Source organism: Tachypleus tridentatus, chromosome 2, assembly GCF_004210375.1.
Source record: "Tachypleus tridentatus isolate NWPU-2018 chromosome 2, ASM421037v1, whole genome shotgun sequence".
NCBI classification, from domain to species: domain Eukaryota; kingdom Metazoa; phylum Arthropoda; class Merostomata; order Xiphosura; family Limulidae; genus Tachypleus; species Tachypleus tridentatus.
This window is the reverse complement of record NC_134826.1, coordinates 49,663,334-49,669,079: the sequence shown is the minus strand read 5'-3', so window position 1 is coordinate 49,669,079 and position 5,746 is coordinate 49,663,334.

Genomic DNA, 5,746 nt, shown 5'->3' with positions numbered 1-5,746 from the left:
TCTGTAATTGATTATTTATTATGTCATCATAGTAATGATCACACCACGAGGCTTTTAGGCCCATGTTGCGTCAGTCAGACATTTTTCATAGTGGAAAATAACCAGCTAAACCTGGTGTTTAATAAATGTGTTACATATATAGGAAAGGTTTCATAAAACAGTTTTTGTCTTATAATTATCATATTTACTAGGTGTTTTCTTTTTTCGTTGCACTTAAACTTTACACAAACTAAGAATTCAAAAAGTATAAAAGCATGCTTCTCGAGTTTAATTTAAATTTCACATTTCTATCTTAGAAATTTGGAAAGTTTAGATACATTTTGTACTAAACTGGCATACTTCCAAAAAGCAAAAGTACGAAACCTTATAAACTGAGCGCTTTCAAAAGTAAATCTTTCTTCGTTTGGAGTAAACTGGAGATATAATACTTCCATGTAATTCATAATGAATATAAACCTTAAGTTGTAGAGCAATTAAAAAATACAGCTATGCAAGTATATAGCAAATGACGTCATTTCTAGCAAATGTTGAATATAAATAAAATATCCAATGTACGGTTTACTTGCGGTTCCTGTGTTCTGTTGTTTCGTTTCTTCTATTTACAGTCAAGGTCGAGAAGCAACTACTCAATTTGTTTTCTTAACAAGGTCTCGCCCTTCGCATACTGTAAAGTGAACTTGTCCATCACCATCAGAGTTTGTAAACATGCGTATCCGAAGGCTACACAACCCGCTACCCTGATTTCGTTTGCTTGTTGAATTTCGTTCGCTCCTTAGTGGCACAGAATTGTTAGAAACCGAGTTTAGATATCCGTCGTGTAGCTTTATACATAACTATCGAAAACCAACCTACTTGTTGAATTTCGCACCAAGCTATTCAAAGGCTATCTGCACTAGCCAATAATAATTTAGAAATAATAGGATAAATTGAATGCAAATAGTCAACATCACATACTGCCATTATAATTACTCCATTAATGGAAGGGCAAGTATGTTTGTTGACAGGATTCGAACCGGTTAGACAAATTGCGAAGCGAGTACCCTAAACAGTCTCTGCCAGACACGCTTGATTTTAATACTTCTCATTATGATTAACCATTTGTGATCAGTCAGACTTATTGTGTGTTTTATTACTTAAGTGATAATTTTATGTTACGATATACTTGAAAATAAATATCGTATACTGTTAGAAAAACTTCATGGTAATGAATTTTAAATTTCAATAAGAACTATTAGACCACACATAATCCTAACAATATCTAACGAGGTTCGGCTAACTCTGAAATTTATTTTAGTCTTAAATACGTATAAGCAAACTGACATCTGTATTGAAAAAATAAAAAAGGAATAAAATTAGATATGTTGAACACTCTAAAGAATGATAAAAATAACAATAAAGAAATAATAGTTATTTTATTTTCTGCTGGTTATCAATAATGAGTAGAGAAATACATCAAAATCAAATAAAGAGTATTCCTTACTTAGGGAACACATAAATACAAGCTGTTGGCTTCAAGTATTTCTATCGAGCTAATCATATCTCACATTCCAACGCAATGTTGTATTTAGGTAGAGGCTAGAGGGGGGCTAAACTTCAGAGCCCATGGTCTTAATGGGGGCTCATTGATAATTTTATTGTATGTAAAATTACATGGAATGTAGAACCGACAAAAATTATTACCCCTTAGGCCCACACAACCTCAAATAGCGTAACATAACAAACTACCATAACCTAATTGCAGTATCTTTGAGCTATTAGGTCGTTTCAACAAAATATTTGTTTTAAATAAGATAAATGCACTTACATTTCATAAAGTATTTTGTCAAACAAGAATAAATAATTTAAAGTGTATATATTTTTAGTGATATAAGAGTTCTCTTTTTTAGTTTCCATTCTGTAATGATCCCCCTTAAGTACAGTAGTATGTTTACGGATTTATAACGCTAAAATCAGGGGTTCGATTCCCTTCGGTTGGCTCAGCAGATAGCCCGATGTGGCTTTGCTATAAGAAAACACACACACACATTCCGTCATGGCGGCAACACGTGGCCAAAAAAAAGTCATTAGCTTTACCTAGTTCTAATTACATCCTTTTTTATTTTATTTTATTTTGTCTTCTGTGCCCAGGAAGATATTTCAGTATTGTATGGTGCAAATAGGTTAAATGTATAGGTACTGGAATATCCTTCACTGGCTGATTACGAAGTTTACTGAAAGTAAAAGCCAACTAACGCTATCAGAGAGAAATATTCACGAGATGACGCCATTCACTGGATAAAGGAAGCGAGTTTACATGTTAAACATCCACTAGTAGAAAAGATTATCTCAACTTCTGCGAAAGTACGCACACTACGTTTCCTGCTTGATTTGGACGATGAAGATTTTGCTTACCTTTCAAATTTGTCCAAACGTGTTATACTACATGTGAAAACTTAGTCCAGTTATTTCTGAGCGAATCTGCTGTTATCTATAGGTACGTCTATCTAACAACTTGTTGACAAAGCTGCACTACATAGACTTTTCTGTTTTTGAAGGCAAGGTACGCGTGGCTGTCACGTGCGCTGTGTCTTTGTATTTATTTTACACAATTCATCATCTTCGGATTTTGTCAAAGACATGACAGCTATAAACCTCTTCTTTGTAAAGAGGGTATTAAAATTATATCCTCAATTTAAAGAACCACTTCAATACACTCATCTACGAGTAATTTTACGAGTAAAATCTTGAAAATAATGTTTTTCGCCCCCCAGTGGCACAGTGGTATGTTTGCGAACAAATATTGCCAGAAACCGGGGTTCGGTAACAGTAAGGGGCAGAGCATGAATAGCCCATTGCATTGCTTTGTTTTTTAGTTACCAATAAACAAATGATAAAATGTTTTGTTAAAATATATCTTTAGTGATTCACCCCAATGCTGTACGCGTTACGGGTATCGAAACCCAATCTTTAGCGTTATTAGTGCGCAGACATATAGCTGAGTCGCTGGTGATTAAAGATCATGATAAAAATTAAATTCATACCATAACAACATAAAAGTCCAGAAAACTCAAGTAAACAAATACAAATATAGCACAATGAAATTAATGAATACAAATTAATTGTTAAAATAAGTAGCGTAAGAAGATTTTCTGTTATTATAAGCCTTTAAGCATGTTATTGACACCCTGGGAGCTTCTGTTCGACGTTTAAATGTGGTTCTGATTTTTTTATGTAAACGTGTGCAAAACTTCGACATACAAAGTAACTAATAACAGAAGTTGTTGCAACACTTCTTAGAATTTGAGGCAATGTTGTTGTTGTTGTTGTTATTATTTTTTCCTGTGGTATACTTATCTCCCACTCTCTCAAGATGTTATTGTTGGGTTTGTTGGGAAATGCCGATGGTCTAAATAAACACAATAGTCTACAAGCTGTAGTCAAGTGTTACCCATACAGAAAATATTTAGGAATTTGTTTTGTTTTTATTAAATTTGGCGGAAAGTTACTCGAGGGTTATCTACGCTATCTATCCCTAATTGTGAATTGATGGATTAGAGTCAATATCAGCTGCATCTAATGGCTATTCTTTATCAACGAAAAGTGGAATTGACAGTAATATTATAACACTTCCAAGAATGAAAGAGCGAGCATGTTTAGTGACCGGATTCGTTCCAGAGACCCACATATTGCGAGACGAGTATTCTAACCACTAGGTTATGACAGCTGTTGGACAGAGATGTTTTCGATCAGCTAATGTCGCAGATAATATGCATAAATATGAGTCCACTGAAGCTGTCACTGCTTCCTCTTGCATATGGAAATAATTCGTTTCCCTACATAATTTCTGTTTATCTCCAGATCCGAAATATGGTTGAGAAGGTTCCGCAGTCTTCCACGACTTTCCTCTTCATGTTCTGTGATAAGTGTCACAATCATATGATTTATTTTCAAGCCAAGTCCCGAACTTTACTCACTTGTTGTCCTTGTGACAACGTCCAGTGTTGCTTAAGGACGTGCTTGTGATTTTGTGACGAAAGATGACTGTATATATTTTTTCTCTCTCTCTGTTTAGAACTAAAGTATTTACTTATTATTTTTGTTTGCTTCGACATCTGGTGTCGAAATGAAACTGAATGAATAAATTGATTAGAATAATAGACTCCTCTATATTTAATCTGTTCGGAAAGTTTCCGCATGGTGTCTCCTGTGTCTTTATAAAACCTTATGTTAATTCCTTGTTTTTGTTTGTTTATTGTTAACCACAAACGTGCACAGTAGGCTATTTGTGTGGTGACCACCACGAGTATCGAAACCCGACTTTTTGCGTTAGAATGCCTCAGATCTACCGCTGAATAATTAAGGTCTTACTTCTTGAACTAACTACAAAAACAGTTGTTGCCATAACCTTGATGATTTTCCAATTCTGATTCTTGTTATTTGGTGTCCAGTTTATAAACTGTACTGAAATGTAAGTCCCTTTAATCGGCCGCCTCGTAGCTCAGTTGGTTTTGATACCCTCTCTGGACAGAGCAGAAATAAACCGAATTTATAGTTTTTTGTTTAACAAGAGCTAAACCACTTAAATCAAAGTCGCTGATCAACGTCGAAGAATGGGCTTAATGGAGCTGGTTTTAAAAGTTTGTGACAATAAGTTGCTGGTAAATAGGTTTTCCACTTAAATTGTTGATTAATGAAAGCACTATTTCATTTTTTGTTTTGAATTTCGTGCAAAGCCACACGAGGGCTATCTGCGCTTACCCTCCCTAATTTAGCAGTGTAAGGTTAGAGGGAAGGTAGCTAGTCATCACCACCAATCGCCAACTTTTGGGGTTCTCTTTTGTCAACCAATAATGTGATTAATCGTTACATTATAACGTCCTCACGGGTGAAAGAGCGAGCGTGTTTGGTGTGACGGGGATTCGAACCTGCGACCCTTAGATTACGAGTCGAGCACCTTAACCACCTGGCCATTTCATTCTTTGTATCAAATTATGTTCTTGTTTCAGATTAAACACATTCTTACGTGTTGGGAGGAAAATAATTTCGGAGATTTATACAAAAGGAGACACGTTTGATTTAATGATATTAGAACAATGTGCCATCACTACTACCCCCGCTGGAAACAGCAGAATATTTGCGATAAAACCTACACCAAAGGCTATCTGTGCTCTACCCGCATCACGAATACCGCATATATACCGCTGTTCCACTGGGGATTTATTTTTAACTGTTAGTACGGTAAAACCTGTCTAAAGCAGAATCGCATGAAACAGAGTAAAATTTCCGGCTTAAGCAGGTTTTCCAGCTTAGATAGTGAACATGCATTTCCCTAATTATATAATTTTTGAGCGGAACGTTATACTTGCTTGACTCAAGGGAAGTAAGACGTTTATGAATAAAGTTATAATACTGTTTATGCTACATTTATTAGAATAAAAAAATAGGCATTCAAAATATGGAGATATTGTACATGGAGATAGAAAGACTAAACGAACATTTGGAAGTTGAACTTTTGGGTGGCAAGTTTCATTATTTAGGAAAAGTAGAATATTCCTACTTTCTTGTTCCATTCTTTTGTTTAATTTGTTCAAAAATTAATCGAATATAGTACTTGTCATTCACACTTTATTATTCGCTTTCCATTCCAGAGGAAGTTATTTCTTCCTTAAATTTTTGAAACACCGCAGGGAACTGGCATGGCCAAGCGTGTTAAGGTGTTCGCCTAGTAATATGAGGGTCGCGGGTTCGAATCCCGGTCACACCAAAC